Source organism: Pinus tabuliformis, chromosome X, assembly GCF_031772625.1.
Source record: "Pinus tabuliformis cultivar Carrire ecotype Pingquan chromosome X, CPIR1, whole genome shotgun sequence".
Taxonomy (NCBI): domain Eukaryota; kingdom Viridiplantae; phylum Streptophyta; class Pinopsida; order Pinales; family Pinaceae; genus Pinus; species Pinus tabuliformis.
Genome location: NC_142308.1, coordinates 1,635,304,132 through 1,635,328,754, shown reverse-complemented (window position 1 = coordinate 1,635,328,754; position 24,623 = coordinate 1,635,304,132).

Genomic DNA, 24,623 nt, shown 5'->3' with positions numbered 1-24,623 from the left:
TGGGCTTCTAGAGCCTACATAAGTGTTGGTCGTCTTGATAATAATTACATAAACAAAATAAATTCATATCTCCATAAATACTTATCGGAATCGGATGATCTTTGGATCAATCCTACACCTCTCGACGAGAGGGATCCAATAAAAATATCAGCTACCAGAAATAAGCTAACCCACATGGAGTTTGGCCCTAGTTGCCAATTTAGCAAGATAAGTCTCTGCCAAATTCAAGATGTTGTTCTTCTACTCACAAATCAAAGGAAATGTAGCTAAGTCTAGTTGAGCCTACACTAAAATATTGTTCAAAGGGTAAACAAAGACAAGTTCAGAGTATTGCCAATAAAGGACTCTCTGAAAGTTATTTTCTTGAATCGATTGATATACCATATATCTTTGATGAAGATGTTGAAACATATTATTTTATTGACATGATACACAATCATTGCCCCTAAAAGTTACAAGAATTTAAGAATATGCCACCTGTGTGGAAATATCATCTCAAGTACGTAGAATGTGTCTAACTATTGTTATTATGATTATATCTAGTGCCATTCCCTATATGACAAAGTATGATCACATCTACGAAGTTCCTCCTAGAGCTAGAGGGAGTTAAGAAGGTCATCTCTCAAGCAATATAATCATAAGGCTTCTTGAGTTGAGTTATTAAACCCTTGAGAAGCTTGGTGATAAAGTCTGAAGCAAAATGTATGCACTTTTTTCAAGTGTCATGAACTGATAGGACATTTTGATGATTTGAATTTAAATTATGCATGAGTGCTAAGTTCAATTTTGATGGCATGATTATGATTGTTGCTATAGTAATAATGGAAAATTCATCTATCTCCCACTACTTAAATTTTTTTGATGCAGATGAAGATTGCCTTCAAATTCTTAACATACTAGGAAAAATTATTTGAGGAAAAGATTGACTTGTCTATTAGGGAAGTTTAACCAAGTGTTGTTAGGGCTAGGCTACTAGTCAATTTGAATTTATGTTTGACTTGAAGAATTAGATGTATCTCTGTTGAATTGAATAATTTCTCTAACGAAAGGTTTGTTAAGTTTTCCTAGGGTAAAATGTTTGTGCCTCTTGTTTGGCTATCTCTTTAGGATCCTACTAGAATTTTTTTCTAATGTTGAAGATCTTCTGTGTAATTGCCTTATGATGAATTTGAATGCAATAAAAGTTTAACATAATAAATCAAAATAAGTAATTATCAATTAGAATATCTTATGAAAAATCAACAGTAATGATTGTGTGTTTGTGTTTATTGATATATTTTCTAAGATGGACATTTTAGCTTCCTACAAGAAGAGTATCACAACAAAATCCACTGCCAAGCTCTTCTTCGAACGAGTGTGGGTACATGTTTGGATCCCAAAGATTATCATATCATATTAGTATAGTAGGTTCCCAAGTGCATTATGCTCAAGCCTCTCATCATTGTTGGACAACAAGATCACCAAATCAACTGCCTTCCACCCATAGAATGATGACACCACGAAGGTCATCAACATGATGATCCTGCACATTTTGATCATACACAACTCCAAGCATCCATAAAAATGAGATGAGATTCTCCCCTATGTTCAAAACAACTACAACATATCTCTTGATAGCTCAACTAGCCACAAACCCTTTTAGGTGGGCCTTGGATTTCAACCATTGGGTCCCATTGATTTTGCATTACACCTTGCAATTACATAGGCATAACCTGCACACGTTCAATCTAAATCCAAAAAAGCGGTTAAGTTTGTTGAACAAATTCAACACACCTTCCAGTAGGTCCATGATATCTTGAAAAAATAAAATACTAAGTACAAACAATGTTACGATAAACACCAAGTGCCACACAAGTTTCAACTGGGATACAAGGTTTGGTTGTATTTGTAGAAGTAATGCCTTTTAGGGGCCCCTTGAAAGCTTTAGTCACTCCGCTATGGACCTTACACCATCACCAAGGTTGTGGCTGACAATGCTTTTGAGCTAAGTACCAACCTTCCTTTGCCTACACCTTGTGTTCAATGTGGAACACCTTCAACCATACATTCCACCATTGTTAGACACATCAGAAATCATAGAGCAACTGCAACTAATAGAGATTAACCCATATTGCATTAAATAGGTCACAATTGATTAGCCCATGGACACAAAGATTAAGAGTACTTGCCAATAGAGGACCCAATTGTATTGGGTTGTTAAAGTAGGCCAACGCCTACACTAACAAAAGTAGCGCATCAGTGATCAAGTTTATCAGAAGTTTCCCCATATCATAGAGCCACTCAATGCAATGGAGATCATTATTTCCTAAGGGGGGAGGACTGATCCAAGTGGATATCGGTGTCGACCCTCCTGTTGGAATTATAAAAAGAAAAGGTTTCATTTGACTAGTGCCTTAGTCAAATGGAGAAAATTCAAATTTCCAAATCAACAAGATGACTTGGATTGTAGTTAGCTAGAGTGACATGGCCTTGTCTACTAGTTAAGTCAACAAATTTGAGTTTGTAGGCTAGAAGTAGAGTTGTGCATGAGTTGATTGCTAAGATCTAGAAATCTAGTTGAGTTATTATTCATTAAACTCAGTTAATTAAGCTCTAGCTATTAGTTTAGTCAGTTGAATATCAGTTGAGTAGTTATGACTGTTGTTAACTCACCGATCTCTTAGTTAACTAGTCAATTAGCTAAAAATAGACCTAGTCATGCATGGAATTCGAATTTCCTAGTTGAGTGGATGGAGTGTATAGTGCTTTTTTACTGAGTAGTTGATCAATTCCTCTTGGATTTGCGCAAGGAAATAGGGGATTTCCCTATTATTTAGGAGCTAATTTCTTCCATTATTGCCCAAGGAAATAGGAGGTTGGCTTAGGCTTGAATTGGCTAAGTGTTGGCCAAAGCAGGTCAGTAAGTAGGAGAACAATTTTACTTTCAAGGTGTGCTTTAGAGTTGAAACAAGGCAATGTAATTGTTTCTCTTTCTCATCTGAATTAATGCAAAGCAATGAAGTGGTTTTTCCTAGTTGAGTTCCCCTATAAAATCATTATGTTCCTTGTGTTTTGATGGTTTCATGTGTTTCTATTGTGTGTTTTCCTTTCTGAATAATAGTAGAAGAAATTTACGTCACTTGATTTCAATTAAAATTCATTAGCAGTAGAAAATTTATTTCAATTTCTAAATGGTATCAGAGCATCAGAATACTACATAGAAACCTTGTTGCATATCTTCTCTCAAGGAAATTTCAATTTGCAGAGTTTTTGGTGCAGATACTCTTTGGTGTAGTAAAAATGTCTTTCAACGAATTGAAGCTGGAATATGCATTGGAGAGCACCTCAAATTTTTGTGCTTGGAAAACAGGATGAAGTTGTCCAGGATGACAACGGAGTATGGGAATATACACAAATTGAAATTCCTAAACCAACGAAATTAGATGCACAAGCACTTGCTCAGTGGAAGAAAGACACAATAAGAGATAGGATTATTATTCTGGAGGGTGTCAAAGATCATGTGTTTTCTAAGTTGCATGGAAAGGAGACTCCTTTTTTAATGTGTAAAGCTATCACAAATCTATTCCAGAGTAGTAGTGATGCAAGGAAATTGGAATTAAGAGATAAACTCAGGAAAATATGAATGCAGACAAATGAAACCATTCCTTAGTACCTATCCATATTCACTCAGGTTCAAGATGAACTTAGAGGAATAGGATAAAATGTTCCATCATCTGAACCTATGAGCTTAACACTCCTTGGCCTTCAAAAATCCTGGCACATTTATTAGGATTCAGTGGAAGAGACAAGCTACCAGATTGGGAGAGACTCTAGTCTGATTTGGTGCAGTAGGAGATCAGAAGAAACACCATAGATGGTGTCACATCCATTCCTAATGAGTAACAAGACTGTGCTATAGTTGGCAAAGCAAAGAAGGCCAAAGGCATGGAGGCCCATGATCAGAATCTATATTAGGGGCAAGAATTAGATTAAAATTCAAAGTTCTCGGAATCACTCAAAACCTGAATGACCACGTATGTATCAGCAAAACGATCCCAACACAACTCTTTTTATTCAAAATAAAGCTCGTATGAGGAAGATAGACCTCGCTGACTACTTTGCCAAATAGAAGAAATTAAAAAAAAATGTACAGTCACTACACAGTCAACAGTACAGACTGATGATGTGGTAAGTGATTGTACAAAGTCAAGGTTGGTCAATGGCCTATCGGGATTCGCTAAGTGGCATGTTTTTATTGGTTAGTAAGGTGGTGATGTGGAGTGTTTTCATTGGTTTAGAGAGGACCAATGAGGAGGGGACAAGTGGCAAGCCTGTAGGCTGCCATATGTCCCTCCCTAAAGGTCGGTTATGGCACGCATCAAAATTTTTATGGAGGCGTCGGGGTTCGACCCTGTGACCTCTTCTAGACAAGACCAGCACATAACCGTCTCCACTACGCTTTGTTTTTTAACCTTATAATTCATCGCATAAACTTAAAGTGTAACTGTTTGAGGTTTGGGGGTTAGGAGGGCCAGCCCTCCCATGTGAACACTCCATGTGGAAAGTTATGTAACTGCCAGCAAAATGGTCGGTAAACCATGCCAACTAAACTGTCGGTGTAAATCACAGTAGTTACCACCCTTGTAACCTGTCCACTCAAACCACCAGGTTAAGGCTAGCGGCTGACCACTAAACATGGTATTAGCGCTAACTATGGATTAGCGCTTAATTAATCAGAGATTAAATTTAATTAACCTGCAGTTAAGGTTGGTGGAAATTTCAGCAGTGCCTCCAAATTCGGTCCTAACTCCAAAATTTACAGAGCTAACTGGAGTTCCTCTAGTTTTAGTGGAGGATAACTAGGAGAAAACAATTTCTGTCATAACTTGGGAAAAATTCAACCAAATGAGGATCTGAAAAAGGTGATATTAGATTATTTTGATGCCCCGAACATAATGGAACAGGTTGCAAAGGCATAGAGGCACTTCTGTACTTGATTTTTCCACCTTGAATTTTAATGAATCCTAGGGCCACCAGGAGAAGAGGTTAAGTCTAGATCAACCAGAGTCCAATTGAGGAGCTTGGAGAGTCATATTTGGGGTTTTTGGATGCTTTGCATCCATTGAAGAAGATTTTAGGAGCTGTAGAGCATTGTAATCTGTAATTTGTTTTCCATTTTGAGCAAATACAAAGGCCCAAGCCATGGAAGCTGGACCAAGGAGATGTAGCCTAGGAGGGGTGAAATCCTTTATCAAAACACTATGTTAAGTGTTCTTCTTGATGGTTTTCTATTAATTTAATTTAAGCATGTTAAAAACTTGTCTTTCATGCTATTCTTATCATGATTTTAACATAAAACTTGATATAAATTTCCCTTTTTTTGAATCCCAAACACCATAAGGGAACCTATGCACAAGAAGCAATTGACAAGCATTTGTTTATAAATATGAAGTTGAAATTAGCACAACAAACTAACATTCAATAACAGATCAAGTTGGTATCAGAGCAAAGGTTATTTGCTTGATTTCTTGAGTTTTGTGCAAGTAGGGTTTTAATGGTTGCATATTTGTGAAGCTTTTTGATGCATTACAAGTGTGATGGCAGCTTCAACAAGTGATGTTTCTAATCCCTCTTCTTTAGCAAGATTATTTGATGAAGAGATGTTGCAAGAGCTTATCATCATGAGAGATATGGTGCAAGAGATGTATGAAGATAGGAAGGAGAACACTTTACTTCAAGAGTAGTTGATGTCCATGAAGGAGGATAAACAAGAGCTTCTTGAAAAGATGCATGAGATGGAGATTCGACTCCATGATGCCAAGGAAACCCTAGCCAAGTATGTGCATGAAAATGAGGTATGCAATTCATGTTTATCTTCAATTTCCTCTCAAAATGAAAGTTTTGGTGCTTTTGAAAGACACACTAGAGGAATAGGGTCCAAATTATTGATGAATATGGGCTATGAAGGAAAAGGTTTAGGCAAACATGCACAAGGCATAGTCGAGGCAATTGTTGTTGAGTAAAGGCCTAGGTATTTGGGTCTTGGTTATGGACAACATGATGGAGAATGCTCCAAATACAAGGAGGCACATGAAGGTGTTCCAGGAAGGACTTTCATTGCATGTTCATTACCTCAAGCTTGTGAAGTTTGTGTTCATGAGGAATGCAAAAGTTTTACACCCACTTTGCAAGAAATGCTCATAAGCATGCAACTAGTGGAAATGGAAACAAGAGGATGTTGAAAGCTCTAAGGTCATTGAAACCATTGTCGATATTCTGAAGAGAGCCACTACCTCATCAAATTCATCTCCTCAAGAAGGCGACAAAGGTGAATGTGCAAGGTATAAATCTGCCTTTAATCAAGTTTCTTTTGATTATGATAAACATAGTAAATCTTCACATAAGAATTGGAGAGAATTTACATGTTCTTTTTGTGGTTTGAATAACCATACTATTTCAAGGTGTTGGAAGAGGATATCCATACACAGGAAAATTTCAAAATAAAAGAGACAGAAAACCATAGGTCCACTAGATAATGGAAACCATGTTGCAAAGTAAATGAAATTATTTTGCACTCATTGCCACAAGCAGGGTCATTTTGTAGACAATTATTGGACTTTGCATCCAACAAGTCATCCATGAGATTTGAAGAAGGTGGAGAGAGATTTTGGCAAGAATGGAAAAGAGGATTCCATAATTGATGTGGGTAAGGATGATACACATAATGAAGTGTAGCTAAAAGAAGCACCATTGAAATGGTTTGGAAAGAGATGGTTAGATTTATTAACCAATTAAGGCCTTTCATTTCTTTTGATAATTGATGCAAATATTGCCTTGATGATGCATTTCTTGTTAGTTGAATTCTTTATTTTTCTGTTGAAAGTATGCTACAGCTTGTATGATGCAAGATGTTGAAAGTGGAGTTCTTTTTGACTCACTTAAATGCAACAAAGAAGGCAATTTGTGGTTACAAAGTTGTATGTGAATGCATTCTTGATGTTGCATATTTTCGCCAGGAAGGTGTGTGAAAGTGGGGTAAGTTACTCACTTCATTTGCAAAAAAATCATCAATTCATCTCTTATGTACATGTTTTTGGGCTTATTGTACTTGTGCTTATACTTGAGGGAGATTTGAAGAATTGTACACATACATGAGAGTTTGCGTGTGTGAACAGTGGAATTGTTGCTAGTTTCATTGTATTTGGATACATGCATGAGTGTCGACTTGTGTCGATTGTTGTCACATGTATGTCATATTGACTTGGAAGAGTTGATTTTATCTCCAAAGATGAAATAGAGATGTTGACATATTATTTCATGAGATGTGAAATTCTTGTTGTTTGTGCAAAGAATTGTCAAGTTGCTGTACATGCTTGTGTTTGGCTCTCAAGTCAAGTCAGTTGCTTGAAGAAGTTTGTCGACTTATGTTTAGTCGATGATGTTTTATTGACTTGTGTTAGTCGATGGTTTCTACACCAAGATGTAAGAGTACATGGAGATGTTACATGATGTGAAAATTGTTGCTTTGAAGGAGCAAAAGAAGAGGTCGTCAATTTGCATTTCTTGCGCAATGTATTTTTGCATTTAATGGTTGTATTTGTGATAAGATGTCACGGGATTTTGGAAGGTCCATTCTTGAGCAAGATTCTCATGCTTAGCCTTCATTCTTAAATCATGACATGAGTAGCATGTTTAATTGGAGGATGATAGAGGTAAGAAGAGAAAGTGGATGAGATGCCAAAAATTTGTAGCCATTGTAGACCGTTGTATGTGTTGACGCCAAGATTCTCAGTGGGAAGGCTATCATATTGTATCAGTTTTCCAAGCACCGAGGGATTGATGTGGTACAACAAAGGTATTTTGCAGCCAAAAAGTGTCCAATAAGTGTTGGATTGGGTTAGCAGCAAGAGGAGAATAGTGGTTGAGGGACATAGCCATTTGCAAGGCAAGGCATGTCAATAAACACAAGTGGTTGTCATGGAGATTTATTCGAGTAGAATCAATTGATAAAACTTGGGAAGGAGAAGAGTATTCAACTCTCTTCAGATAACCAACTTTTGTGGGTCCAAAATCCTGTTAGTGGGTGTTGGGTGTAGTATAGGGTCTACAAATGTACGAACATTTTATTTGTCAATCTAGATAGTTCGTGAACTTCGAGATGCAGCACTGGAAATGCCAGAGAAAGTTCCTGACAACCTGCAAAATAAATGCTAGCCTATATTACATTTTAATATCATCAATAAATGAAATCCCACACTAAAGAGAAATCAAGAAAACATCAATCTAGGTAATCAAAATCATACAGGAAATACAAGCAATCAATGCGAAAGGAAATTCTAATTACAAGCGAATAGAAGGAAAACTGAACTAGAAGTAAAGAACTGCGACATAATAACAAAAAGACTGTAAATGTTGGAAGCAATTCAAAACCATTCAGCTTGCACTAGTTCTACCTACACTAATTTTGTCTGTACTAATTCAGTGTAAAGTTAACTTGAAAGCATCAGAAACATAACAAGGAAATTTAATGTGTAAATGAACTCATGAAAGAAATTAGATTAATATAAATTTCTCGCTTTCCTTGTCCTGAAAATAAATCTTGTGAATCTATCGAGAAGTTAAAGGAAACTATAATGGTAATTAAACATTTATCGATATCAACATAATGTAGTTTCCTTATTTATAAATGTTAGTTCTGCAAATGTAAAAAATCACAGCTTTAGATAATATATGTGATTGGTGCTTCCTGAGGATGCACGGGTTCTGTAACTTCACATAAATGAATACATTAAGACCTCAAAACCATAAACATTTAATTGATCTCATATTATGAAATATAAATTAATAGATCTTGATTAATTTACAGAATTCGAGTTACACGTTGGAGCTCATAAAGGCAGAGCTGATCTGGACGCAAATTGATAAAAGCAAATCTCCAAGCAAACCCTTCATGCAACAAATGAGATAGGAACAATTTGCAGCAAATCAAATTAACTTTAAAAACTGAGAATAAAATATTTAAGCAAATTGAATTAATTCTAGAACTGGAAATTGAAGGTAGAAAGAAATTGTAAACAAATAAATAAAATTCACACAACAAATAAGCATTGAAATGCTATCTAGCTTAAAATATGAGAGCAGTGTCAAGCTGGTTTGGAGGCCAACCCAACCAACTCACACCCTCTTTGAGTGTCTAGTTCACACAGAAATCGAAGTCATTAGACACAACAAGTAGATAAACGGAACATGCTAGGAATTTGCTTCAATTAATTACTGAAACAACATTTACATTATGCAGACATCACTCAACTCCAGCAAGACTAGAGGAGTGATCCACAGCTAATGAATTGCGTGAGGCTACATTGGGACAACTCCTCTTCCCTTCTGCGCCTTCCTTTGATGCACACTATCCTTGGTTGGGTTGATTTACTTCCTTACTATAATTAATTGATTGACTAAGCTGACTATCACTCCTGATAGTTTATATAGGCACCGATTTACACATTGGGGCTTTTTCAACAACCAATTAAAATACAGGAAGATTATTAATAGTTTGCTGAATTAGGAACTAATTTGAAACTGAGTGTCGAAAGAGGGAACGATTCTGGTGAATCATTCCTCTTTTCCTGAAGTGGTTGTTGCTGGAAGGTGTGATTAACTGAGAGAAGTGATCTTCAAATATGGTGCTAGAAGATTTGGGAATGCAAGAAATATCTAAGATGTTATGCTGTTGATTGATTCGCCGGGCTCGAATCATGTTATAAGTCATTGCATTTATTAGCGCACCAATTATAGATGTCACCATGTATATCCAAATTGTATATTTGTTGCCAATCACTTCAGATCCTATTGTCCTTGCTAGATTTGTTGAAGCTCCTGAGATTGGTCCAAATATTGCTGCATTCATTGCGATGCTCAATCCAATTGCTAATCCCCCCAATTCACCACCGCTTTTGTATCAGTGGCCACGTGGAAACCACAAACACCAACAATTCGAAAGCGAAGGACTGCCCAAGGCTGTCTCTCCACTCTGGAAAGTGTGTCAAGGCATGTCTTCCTACCATTTACAGTGAGCAAAAGATGTAAACGTGGATGCCCAGGATGTGTTGAACAAAGTGGGTTTATTGTTAAGATTATACACGGTTTGATGCTTTTAGTTGCAATTCATTTGAACATCATTCAAAACTAGAGATAATTCTCTTGGTTATTTCGTAGATATCAACATTGTTGTGAACCTCTAGGTACATTTGCCAATGGTAATTACAATCAACTGTCTTGCCCAAAATACAAGATGTACTCCCAACACTCTGTCTAACAATCCAGGAATTGTATGCTTCACAATCTTCCTCTTTGAGTAGGGCCCTACTGAAGCAACTAAGAGTAGCAACGCAAAATCTTTGGACTCATAGTGCAGGAACGTGAATGTAGTTCAGGAATCCTTCATAGTGCAGGAAGCCTACTGTAACTAGTGCAGGAATCCCAATGCATGGTGCAGGCAGGTAAGTGCAATGATGCAGGCATGTGAATGCACTGGTGCAGGCACGTCCCAAAGTATAATAAAACTAGATTTATTCCTGCAACATACAAGCCTTAATTAAACTCTCATTAATGCTATTTTAATCCTGTTAAAACAAAGAAGTAGCAAATACTCTTCAAAAATAATCATTTACCAAATCGACAACATGAGAGAAATAGATAAAAAAATAGGAAAAAATAGAGAGTCCCCAACATCCCCCCATGCTGACCATCTTGCATGTCCTCTTGCAAGGAAATCCGGTGTTGTTACTTCCTCACAAAAAAAAAATAGAATATTTGTAGGTGTTTCAAAATGATGTTCCTCTAATTTTTCGTGATCACCTTTCCTGTGCTAGATAAAGCTTGCTCTAAAATAGAGTGTGTTCTTGACTCTTTATTTGCTTAAACTTATTTCAAGAAAACCTAAAATGAAAGTTGCCATGAAAAACTAAATTGCACAGATGGTGTTATTAATAGCTAACTTTTAAAATTTTCAAAAGGATATCTCGTAGGTATCCCTAATCAGAAGTTACACTTTGAAATCCTCATTGTAGATATGAGTGACATGATTTAAAAGCCATGGTGTTAAAAGTGGACATAGAAATACCTTCCCATAGTAATTATTTTACCATTATCCATGTATAGTTGAAACTCCTCTTGTTTAGGCACAATGAATTATCTGCACTAAGGGTGCCATGTCCATAAAAATCATTCCAAAAATATATAACTCTAAGGTATAAGAATAGAAGGATTTTAAAGCCATTCTCAAAGAGATTGATAGTGAGTTCACGGAAATAAAAAACAACCAAGTAAATTATAGTGTAGAGTCAGCTTTAATACCACAGGCATGGCCCTATTGCCATCAGGTGTCTATAGTCTCGACAAGGGTACCTTTTAACCTTATAAAATGATTTTGTCCCACCTATTAGATATAGATTTAGAGTCATTTAAGAATATTTTACTTTTTTCTCTTTTTAGAAGTTAATTGAAGGTTGTTGTCCTGGCTTGGTAACCAGCTATTGATAGTGCCATTCACGAGAACTAACAAGAATGAACAAGCCGGCTCGCGATGAGACCTCTAGTCTTCCAGTTTTTCAACTGAAAGCCATTACCTTGGCTTGGTGACTAGTGTAGTAATGTCATTCTCCTTAGGACCCATGATCATAGTAGGTCAGCTCACAATGAGACCTCCTATCCTTCAATTAATTCGTTTATGTTTTAGAAAAACTCTGATTATGATTAACCTCAGATGGGTTACTTAATAGGTGGGGAAGCAAATATACTCCTTAAGAGTGCAGGATGGCGTGAAAAGTTTTTAATTACTATTCTTTACCGGTTGGTCATGCTACCCTAAGAACTTATTTAAAAAAACATCTCGGATAATGACCGAAAATATTCCTTGAGTTGATCATATCAGGGTTCTTTATGAAAGATTACTAGATTTTTCTAGGCGTGGTCCACCATAGGAGGTTTTTTACCAGTCCCTTTGAAGAGGAACTTGAATTTTTTTTTTTTTTGGATGATAGTTTGTTAGAATAGGAAAAGTTATTACATGTAACTTATAACAATACTTCACTGACATATTGATCAACAATAAAAGTCACTTTAAGATATGAGGTATTAAGAGTAAATTTCTTCTGACAAGTCTTACCATGAGAGTGCATGATAATAGAAATTTCAAAATTTTTTGCTTTTAGTGAATCACAAGCTCATGAGTGTTGTTATGCATTTTTATTCATTATTCTCCTATTATCCTATCCTATTTTTAAAGAAAGAAATGTCACCTTTAAGTGAAGGCATACTTACAATGAAGCCATGTGCATAACAAAATACTAAATATACTCACACTCAGGTTTAAAATGTAAACTTTAACGCATATCGGTGTATGAGAAACCAACTTACTTACTTGATATGGTACCAAGATTTTTTGAATGATGAGGGAATGGGGTGTACTAACAATTTTTCGGAACCATGCTTCAACAGGACACACATATTCATGGTTCTCCAACTTGTATAGGTCTTCCACAACTTGAATATTTCTCTCTTTAGATTTACAAGGATGGTTAAGGGAAACTCTAGGGGTTTCTTCTTTGTGAGTTTCAACAACAGTTTCCGAAAAAGTTCCAATCATGGATTTATTCTCTAATGGTTTATGGATTAAAGTTTCTTCCCAAGGTAAATGTTGTGTGGTAATAGGGGAAGTTTCTAGATTCACTCCTCTCCCTTCTCTAAAAGATATAACATTACATTTGATAGGGGAGCGAGTAGGAAAAATATGTGTTTTAAATTGATGTGCAACTTGATTGTTGAAATTAGGTTTTGGTTGTAGAAATGGTTGGGACCATAGAGAGGGATAAAATGGTGTTACATTGGATGAGAATTGCAACTGTTGTGGCTCAGGTAATGGAATTTTCATGGGGAATTTCCCTAGAGAGGAGGCTCCAAACCATCCTTGTGGCTACGAGAATATCTAGCTTGAGGGAGAGGACTATTGTGGGAATATGGTGGGGCATTGAATCAAAGGAGGATTATAAGTCTGCCATGGAACTGTGGGGTTGTAGACGTGTTGACGAACCTGTTGGGGACAATAAATATTACTCCAAGTATTAAATGAGTCTTGAGTTATACCTGGCGGTCGATTTATTTCCTTACTTGATTCCTTAAATACCTATTGAAACCCCGACAATGATGGGAAATAATTTGTTGAATGATCCTCCTTACACTTCTTTCATTCTTCATGCAAATCATCCAATTGTAAATTTAGAAAATATTTTTTAGCTCCTATTTTTGTAGTAGATTCCAAAAGTTGAGAAGAAATTTGTCTAGAATTCTTACCGATCTTGGAGATTCCTCTTGAATAACTAATGCACAATTTACAAACATCATCATATGGTAGTGAGAAACATCACCTGCTCCTATTAGATTCAAAGGTTCTAAAAAATTGTCTTTGAATCCTTTGAGTAGGAGTGTTTTCAAGGTCTCTTTTACCAAATTCTTATGTTTTTATTTTTGGAGGTTGTATCTAAATCGCTCCACATAATCCTCCAAGCTTTCATTTTGACCTTGTTTTATTCCAAAAATATCTTCACCAGCCTCGTAGTAGTCTTGATATTTCTCCAAAAATACATTCTTCATGTCTTCCCATGTTTGAATGCAGTTCCCGCTAAGGCTCATGAACCATCTGAGAGCTGCTCCTTTAAGAATAAGAGGAAACACTTGCAACCTTTGAGAATTAGTACAATAACCATATCCCCTACAGAGTACTTCAAACTCAAATAAGAATGTATCTGGGTCTTCATTTTCTAAACCATGAAATTTTTGTAGTGCAGATGGGGGAATATTATGCATTTGAGCCACTCCTAGATCTTTGATAGGAAATTCAAAAGTAACAATGTTTTCCATTTCTTACCAAACTAAAAGAGGTTCTCCATCTACTGCTTCGAGACTCCTTCTTTGAATGTTCTTGGAACTAATCAGTGAAATAGGTGCATTGAATGATTGATATTAAAAAATACCTCGAAATATCATTTTTCTATCTTTACAAGCTAGTTGGTATATATTGTTAGCACGTGGTTGAATAGATAAAGTGGGGGTTCTTACAACACCCAAGAAATGAAAGAAAACTTAAAAAGAATGCAGGAAAGAAACAAATTCAAAGAATAAATTCTACGTAAATAAATTTTGCAAAAAACTAGGTAAAGAGAAAACCAAACTACAGCAGGTTACCAAGGTCAATCCCCTAAGTGCCTCCCCGGCAACGGTGCCAAAATGTTGTGTGTAGTATAGGGTCTATAAATGCACCAACATTTAATTTGTCAATCTGAATAGTTCGTGAACTTAGAGACATAGCACTCAAAATGCCAAAGAAATCCCCTGACAACCTGCAAAATAAATGCTAGCCTATCTTGTGTTTTACTCTCATCAATAAATGAAATCCTGCACTAAAGAGGATTCAAGAAAACATCAATCCAGGTAATCAAAATCATACGAGAAATACAAGAAATCAATGCGAAAGGAAATTCTAATTATAAGCAAATAGAAGGAAAAACAGAACTAGAAGTAAAGCAGTGTTGGCATAATAACAAAAAGACTGTAAATGTTGGAAGAAATTTAAAACCATTCTCCTTGCACTAGTTCTACTTGCACTAATTCTGTCTGACTAATTCTGTGTAAAGTTAACTTGAAAGCATCAACAAATAACAAGAAAATTTACTATGTAAATGAACTCATGAAAGAAATTAGATTAATATGAGTTTCTTTCCTTCCTTGTCTTGAAAATAAACCTTGTGAATCTATCCAGAAGTTATAGGAAACTATAATGTTAATTAAACATTTATTGATATTAACATAGTGTAGTTTCCTTATTTATAAATGTCAGTTCTGCAAGCATAAAAAATTGTAACTTTAGATAATATATGTGATTGGTGCTTCTTGAGGATGCACGAGTTCTGTAACTTCACATAAATGAATACATTAAGACCTCAGAACCATAAGCATTTAATTGATCTCGTATTCTGAAATATAAATTAATAGATCTCGATTAATTTACAAAATTTGAGTTACACGCTAGAGCTCATAAAGGTAGAGCTGATCCGGATGCAAATTGATAAAAGGAAATCTCCAAGCACAACCCTTGATGTAGAAAATGAAATAGGAACAATTTGCAGCAAATCAAATTAACTTTAAAAACTGAGAATAAAAGATTGCAGCAAATTGAATTAATTCTAGAACTAGAAATTGAAGGTAGAAAGAAACTGTAAACAAATAAATAAAATTCACACAAAAAATAAGCATTGAAATGCTATCTAGCTTAAAATATGAGAGCAGTGTCGAGCTGGTCTGGTAGCCAACCCAGCCAACTTGCACCCTCTTTGAGTGTCTGGTTCACACAGAAGTCGAAGTCATTAGACACAACAAGTAGATAAACGGAACATGCTGGGAAATGGCTTCAATTAATTACTGAAACAAAGTTTACATTATGCAGACATCACACAACTCCAGCGAGACCAGAGGAGTGATCCACAACTGATGAATTGCGTGAGGCTACATTGGGACAACTCCTCTTCCCTTCTGCGCCTTCCTTTGATGTGTTCTATCCCTAGTTGGGTCAATTTCCTTCCTTACTGTAATTGATCGATTGACTAAGTTGACTATCGCTCTGGGCAGTTTATATAGGCATCGATTTACACATTGGGGCTTTTTCAACAGCTAATTAAAATACAAGAAGATTATTAACAGTTTGCTGAATTAGGAATTAATTTGAAACTGAGTGTTGAAAGAGGGAACAATTCTGGTGAATCGTTCCTCTTTTCCTGGAGTGGTTGTTGCTGGAAGGTGCGATTAACTGAAAGAAGTGGCCTTCAAATATGGTGCTGGAAGATTTGGGAATGCAAGAAATATCTAAGTTGTTATGTTGTTGATTGATTCGCTGGGGCTCGAATCATGTTATAAGTCATTACATTTATTAGCGCACTGATTACAGATGTCACCATGTATATCCAAATTGTATATTTGTTGCCAGTCACTGCAGATCCTATTGACCTTATTGGATATGTTGAAGCTCCTGAAATTGGTCCAGATATTGCTGAATTCATTGCGATGGTCGATCCAATTGCTAATCCTCCCAATTCATCACTTCTTTTGTGTCAGTGGCCACATGGAAACTATAAACACCAACAATTCAAAAGCAAAGGACTACCCAAGGTTGTCTCTCCTCTCTGGCAAGTGTGTCAAAGCAGGCCTTCTTGCCATTTGTAACGAGTGAAAGATGTAAACGTGGATTCCCAGGATGTGATGAACAAAGTGGTTTTGTTGTTAAGATTATACATGGTTTGATGCTTCTAGTTGCAATTCATTTGAACATCATTCAAAAATAGAGATAATTCTCTTGGTTATTTCACAAATATCAACATTGTTGTGAACCTCTAGGTACATTTTCCCATGGTAATTACAATCAATTGTCTTGCCCAAAATACAATATGTACTCTCAACACTTTGTCTAACAATATAGGAATTGTATGCTTCACAATCTTCCTCTTCGAGTAGGGCCCTAGTGAAGTAATTAATAGTAGCAATGCAGAATCATTGGACTCATAGTGCAGGAACGTGAATGTAGTTCAGGAATCCTTCATAGTGCAGGAAGCCTACTATAACTAGTGCAGGAATCCCAGTGCATGGTGCAGGTAGGTAAGTGGAATGGTGTAGGCATGTGAATGCACTGGTGTAGGCACGTCCCAAAGTATAATAAAGCCAGCTTTAATCTTGCAACATACAAGCCTTAATTAAACTCTCATTAATTCTATTTTAATCCTATTGAAACAAAGAAGTAGCAAATACTCTTAAAAGATAATCATTTACCCAATCGACAACATGAGATAAATAGATAAAAAATAGGACAAAACGGAGACGCAACATCCCCCCATGCTGACCATCTTGCATGTCCTCATGCAAGGAAATCCGGTGTTGTTACTTCCTCACAAAAAACAAAATTAGAATGCCTTCCATAGGAACTAGAGAGTTGGGGAAAAAGCGGGAGGGGAACCCTGAACCAAAGGAAATTAAAATAGGAAGGGGGTTAGGAAAAGAGAGGGGCAGGGTATGGAACTCAAGAAGGTCTGCGCGGCCCAAGAGTATCCCTTACCAAAGAAAACTTGGGATAGGACAGTTCTAGAGAGGCTTTGGATTTGTATTCTAGAGTTAGACATAACTCGAAAGGACCCATGAAGAGGGATGGTAGTGCTACCCCCTCAATTCACACGTTACCGATGGATAAAACTGACCACTGTGTTTATACTGTGATAGGTCTAACACATAGTGAAGGGTCAAAAGTAACCCAGCAAGTCTACCTGAAGGATCAGAGCATCAGGAAACTATCCAGAAAAAACATGGCACCAAGGAGAAGCAAAAGGAATGTCAAGAAGGAAGCCGAAACAAGAAGCACGAGCCAGAAAAAAGGCAGAAAATCAACAAGTGATCAGGTAAAGAAACTAGTGGACACCTACATGAAAGCAAATGTGCATGAAATCCGGGAACAGATTTGGAGCTGGGAACGTGACTTAAGACAAAATATTCAAGGTAGGAACCTTCCCTTGCATGAGTGGGAAGAAATGATACAAGACCCAGGCACTACAAATGGCAGACAATCTCTGTACACCAGAAATTTGCAACTATACTGGATCATGAAACACATAGTCGCTCGTGCCATGTCCCTCCATCAGGAGCACATGGAAGGAGAGGTGGAGAACTGATAGGAACGAAACAAAGAACCAGAACATATTAGCGGGGAAATAATAAAGGAATTGGCAACCATCCAGATCCAAACATACAGGAACAACCATGCTTTGGGTCATATTGAGCAAACATTGTTCGAGCTAAAGTGGAAACTGTTTCAATAGGGACGAGAACTCCCTGGCCCAGGAGTTAAGCCGCAGAACAAAGGAAAGAAGATGATGACCCCGGAAGAGTAGGCAACCTTCCAGATAGCCTCCTCAGATGAGGAGTAGTTGTTTTCTTCAGTATTTTGTCTACAATTTTTGAATGTTTAGGTCAAAAAAACTAGAGAGTACCTGGAAGATTCAGATGTTGATGATGAACTTATTTAATTTTTGGAATGGTTATAATGCAGACCAATGGCCACCTAGTTTCCTTCGGGAAGGTGGCTGGTTAGTCGATGTGTTGGGAATGTAAATTTTGAAAAAGAAAATATAGAAAGTACTACCTTGTTTACAAAAAAAAAAATGATGTTACTGCAATTTTTCATGATCACCTTTCTTGCGCTAGATAAAGCTTGCTCTAAAATAGAGTGTGTGCTTGACTCTTTATTTGCTTAAACTGATTTCAAGAAAACCTAAAACAAAAGCTGTCATGAAAAACTAAATTGCACAGATGGTGTTATTAATAGCTAACTTTTAAAATTTCCAAAAGGATATCTCACAGGTATCCCTAATCAGAAGTTACACTTTGAAATCCTCATTGTAGATATGAGTGACATGATTTAAAAGCCATGGTGTTAAAAGTGGACATAGAAATACCTTCCCATAGTAATTATTTTACCATTATCCATGTATAGTTGAAGTTCCTCTTGTCTGGGCACAATGAATTATCTGCACTAAGGGTCCCATGTCCATAAAAATCATTCCAAAAATATAGAATTCTAAGGTATAACAACATAAGGATTTTAAAGCCATTCTCAAAGAGATTGATAGTGAGTTCACAGAAATAAAAAACAACCAAGTAAATTATAGTGTAGAGTCAACTTTAATACCACAGGCATGGCCCTGATGCCAGCAGACATCTATAGTCTCGACAAGGGTACCTTTTAACCTTATGAAATGATTTTGTCCCACCTATTAGATATAGATTCAGAGTCATTTAAGAATATTTTACTTTTTGATCTTTTTAGAAGTTAATTGAAGGCCACTGTCCTCGCTTGGTAACCAACTATTGATAGTGCCATTCACGAGAACTAACAAGAATGAACAAGCCGGCTCGCGATGAGACCTCTTGTCTTCCAGTTTTTCAACTGAAAGCCATTACCTTGGCTTGGTGACCAGTGCGGTAATGCCATTCTCCTTAGAACCCATGATCATAGTATGTCATCTCACAATGAGACCTCCTATCTCTCAATTAATCCATTTATGTTTTAAAAAAACTGTAATTATGAGTAAGCTCAGATGGGTTACTTAATAGGTGGGGAAGCAAATATACTCCTTAAGAGTGCAGGATGGCATGAAAAGTTTTTAATTAATATTCTTTACAGGTTGGTCATGCTACCCTAAGAACTTATTTAAAAAAAAATCTTGGATAATGACCAAAAATATTCCTTGAGTTGATCATATCAGGGTTCTTTATGAAAGCTTATTAGAGTTTTGTAGGCGTGGTCCACCATAGGAGGTTTTCACTGGTCCCTTTGAAGAGGAACTTGGAATTTTTTTATGGATGATAGTTTGTTAGAATAGGAAAAAGTATTACATGTAACTTATAACAATACTTCACTCACATATTGATCAACAATAAAAGTCACTTTAAGATATGAGGTATTAAGTGTAAATTTCTTATGACAAGTCTTACCATGAGAGTGCATGATATTAGAAATTTCAAAAGTTTTTCTTTTAGGGATCACAAGCTCGTGAGTGTTGTTATGCATTTTTATTCATTATTCTCCTATGATCCTATCCTATTTTTAAAGAAATAAATATCACCTTTAAGTGAAGGCATACTTCCAATGAAGCCATGTGCATAACAAAATACTAAATATACTCACACTCAGGTTTAAAATGTAAAATTTAACACATATCGGACTATGAGAAACCAACTTACTTACTTGATATGGTACCAAGAGTTTTTGAATGATGAGGGAATGGGGTGCAATAACAATTGTTTGGAACCATGATTCAACAGGACACACATATTCATGGTTCTCCAACTTGTATAGGCCTTCCATAGCTTGAAGATTTCTCTCTTTAGATTGACAAGGATGGTTAAGGGAAACTCTAGGGTTTTCTTCTTTGTGAGTTTCAACAACATTTTTTGAACAAGTTCCAATCATGGATTGCTTCTCTAATGGTTTATGGATTAAAGTTTCTTCCAGAGGTAAATGTTGTGTGGTAGTAGGGGAACTTTCTAGATTCACTCCTCCCCCTTCTCTAAAAGATATAACATTACATTTGATAGGGGAGCGAGTCGGAAAAATAGGTGCTTTAAATTGATGTGCAACTTGATTGTTGAAATTAGGGTTTGGTTGCAGAAATGGTTGTGACCATAGCGAGGGATAACATGGTGGTACATTGGATGAGAATTGCAACTATTGTGGCTCAGGTAATGGAATTTGCATGGGGAATTTCCCTAGAGAGGAGGCTCCAAACCATCCTTGAGGTTGTGGGAATATCTGGCTCAAGGGAGAGGACCATTGTGGGAATATGGTGGGGTATTGAATCAAAGAAGGATTATAAGTCTGTCATGGAATTGTGGGGTTGTAGATGTGTTGAGGAACCTGTTGGGGACAATAAATATTACTCCAAGTATTAAATTATGATGTGTTTTGAGTTATACCTGGTGGTTGATTTATTTCCTTACTTGACTCCTTAAATACCTATTGAAACCCTGGCAGTGATGGAAAATAATTTATTGAATTATCCTCCTTACACTGCTTCCATTCTTCCTGCAAATCATCCAATTGTAAATTTAGAAAAGATTTTGTAGCTCCTATTTTTGTAGTAGATTCAAAAAATTGAGAAGAAATTTATCTAGAATTCTTATTGGTCTTGGAGATTCCTCTTGAATAACTAATGCACAATTTACAAACATCATGATATGGTAAGTGAGAAACATCACCTGCTCCTATTATATTTAAAGGTTCTAAAAATTCATCTTTGATTCCTTTGAGTAGGAGCGTTTTCAAGGTCTCTTTTACCAAATTCTTATGTTTTGATTTTTAGAGGTTGTATCTAAATTGCTCCACATAATCCTCCAAGCTTTCATTTTCCCCTTGTTTTATTCCAAAAATATCTTCACCAGCCTCGTAGTAGTCTTGATATTTCTCCAAAAATACATTCTTCATGTCTTCCCATGTTTGAATGCAGTTCCCGCCAAGGCTCATGAACCATCGGAGAGCTGCTCCTTTAAGAGTAAGAGGAAACACTTGCAATCTTTGAGAATTAGTACAATAACCATATCCTCTACAGAGTGCTTCAAACTCAAATAAGAATGTATCTGGGTCTTCATTTTTCAAACCATGAAATTTTGGTAGTGCAGATGGGGGAATATTATGCATTTGAGCCACTCCTAGATCTTTGATAAGAAATTCAAAAGTAACAATGTTTTCCATTTCTTACCAAACTAAAAGAGGTTCTCCATGTACTGTTTCGAGACTCCTTCTTTGAATGTTCCTGGAACTAATCAGTGAAGTAGGTGCATTGAATGATTAATACTAAAAAATACCTCGAAATACCATTTCTCTATCTTTACAAGCTAGTTGGTATATATTGTTAGCACGTGGTTGAATAGATAAAGGGGAGGTTCTTACAACACTCAAGAAATGAAAAAAACTTAAAAAGAATGCAGGAAAGAAACAAATTCAAAGAAAAAATTCTACGTAAATAAAGTTTGCAAAAAACTAGGTAAAGAGAAAATCAAACTGCAGCATGTTACCAAGGTCAATCCCCTAAGCACCTCCCTGACAACGATGCCAAAATGTTGGGTGTAGTATAGGGTCTATAAATGCGCCAACATTTAATTTTTCAATCTTGATAGTTTGTGAACTTCAAGACACAGCACTGGAAATGCCAAAGAAAGCCCCTGACAACCTGCAAAATAAATGCTAGCATATCTTGCGTTTTACTCTCGTCAATAAATGAAATCCTGCACTAAAGAGAATTCAAGAAAACATCAATCCGGGTAACCAAAATCATACGTGAAATACACGCAATCAATGTGAAAGGAAATTCTAATAACAAGCGAATAGAAGGAAAAAATGAACTAGAAGTAAAGTAGTGTCGGCATAATAACAAAAAGACTGTAAATGTTGGAAGCAATTCAAAACCATTCTCCTTGCACTAGTTCTACCTGCACTAATTCTGCATGTACTAATTCGGTGTAAAGTTAACTTGAAAGAATCAAAAACATAACAAGGAAATTTACTTTGTAAATGAAATCATGAAAGAAATTAGATTAATATGAATTTCTCACCTTCCTTGTCCTGAAAGCAAATCTTGTGAATCTGTCCAGAAGTTAAAGGAAACTATAATGGTAATTAAACATTTATCGATATCGACACAGTGTAGTTTCATTATTTATAAATGTCAGTTTTGCAAGTGTAAAAAATCGCAGCTTTAGATAATATATGTGATTGGTGCTTCTTGAGGATGCATGGGTTCTGTAACTTCACATAAATGAATACATTAAGACCTCAGAACCATAAACATTTAATTGATCTCGTATTCTGAAATATAAATTAATAGATCTTGATTAATTTATAGAATTCGAGTTACACGTTGGAGCTCATAAAGGCAGAGATGATCTGGATGCAAATTGATAAAAGGAAATCTCTAAGCACAACTCTTGATGTAGCAAATGAAATAGGAACAATTTGCAGAAAATCAAATTAACTTTAAAAACTGAGAATAAAATATTGCAGCAAATTGAATTAATTCTAGAACTGGAAATTGAAGGCAGAAAGAAACTGTAAATAAATAAATAAAATTCACACAACAAATAAGCATTGAAATGCTATCTAGCTTAAAAGATGAGAGCAGTGTTGAGCTGGTTTGGCGGCCAACCCAGCCAACTCGCACCCTTTTTGAGTGCCTAGTTCACACAGAAATCAAAGTCATTAGACACAACAAGTAGATAAATGGAACATGCTAGGAAATTTCTTCAATTAATTACTGAAACAGTGTTTACATTATGCAGACATCACTCAACTCTAGCAAGACCAGAGGAGGGATCCACAACTGATGAATTGCATGAGGCTACATTGGGACAACTCCTCTTCCCTTCTGCGCCTTCGTCTGATGCACACTATCCCTGGTGGGGTTGATTTCCTTACTTACTGTAATTAATTGATTAACTAAGCTGACTATCACTCCAAGCAATTTATATAGGCATCCATTTACACATTGGGGCTTTTTCAACAGCCAATTAAAACACAGGAAGATTATTAACAGTTTGCTGAATTAGGAATTAATTTGAAACTAAGTGTCGAAAGAGGGAACGATTATGGTGAATCATTCCACTTTTCTAGGAGTGGTCGTTACTGGAAGGTGCAATTAACCGAGAGAAGTTGTCTTCAAATATGGTGCTGGAAGATTAGAGAATGAGAGAAATATCTAAGTCGTTATGCTGTTGATTGATTCGCTGGGGCTCGAATCATGTTATAAGTCATTGCATTTATTACCTGGCACTGATTACAGATCTCATCATGTATATCCAAATTGTATATTTGTTGCGAGTCATTGCAGATCCTATTGTCCTTACTAGATTTGTTGAAGCTCCTGAGATTGGTCCAGATATTGTTGAATTCATTGCGATGGTCGATCCAATTGCTAATCCCCCCAATTCACTATTGCTTTTGTATTAGTGGCCACGTGGAAACCACAAACATCAACTATCCAAGGCTGTCTCTCCACTCCGACAAGTGTGTTAAAGCATGCCTTCCTGCCATTTGCAATGAGTGAAAGATGTAAACATGGATGCCGAGGATGTGATGAACAATGTGGTTTTATTGTTAAGATTGTACATGGTTTGATGCTTCTAGTTGCAATTCATTTGAACATCATTCAAAACTAGAGATAATTCTCTTGGTTATTTCGCAGATATCAACATTGTTGTGAACCTCTAGGTACGTTTGCCCATGGTAATTACAATCAATTGTCTTGTCCAAAATACAAGATGTACTCCCAACACTCTGTCTAACAATCTAGGAATTGTATGCTTCACAATCTTCCTCTTCGAGTAGGGCCCTGGTGAAGCAATTAAGAGTAGCAATGCATAATCATTGGACTCATAGTGTAGGAACGTGAATGTAGTTTAGGAATCCTTCGTAGTGCATGAAGCCTACTGTAACTAGTGCAGGAATCCCAATGCATGGTGTAGGCAGGTAAGTGCAATTGTGCAGGCATGTGAATGCACTAGTGCAGGCAGGTAAGTGGAATGGTGGAGGCATGTGAATGCACTAGTGCAAGCACGTCCCAAAGTTTAATAAAACCAACTTTAATCCTGCAACATACAAGCCTTAATTAAACTCTCATTAATGCTATTTTAATCCTATTAAAACAAAGAAGTAGCAAATACTCTTCAAAAATAATCATTTACCCAATCGACAACATGAGAGAAATAGATAAAAAATAGGAAAAAATGGAGACCCAACAGTGGGAAGGAGTGATCAGAATCTAGATTAGGGGCAAGAATTAACTCAAAAATCAAAGTGCTTGGAATCAGTCGAAACTTGAATGAGTGTTTCTGTATCAGCAAAACGATCCCAATGCAACTCGTTTCGTTCAAAACAGAGTTCATATGAGGAAGATAGAGCTCACTGACCGCTTTGCCAAACAAAACAAATTAAAAAAAATGTATAGTCACTACACAGTCAGCAATATGGACTTCTGACGTGGCAAGTGACCGTACAAAGTCAA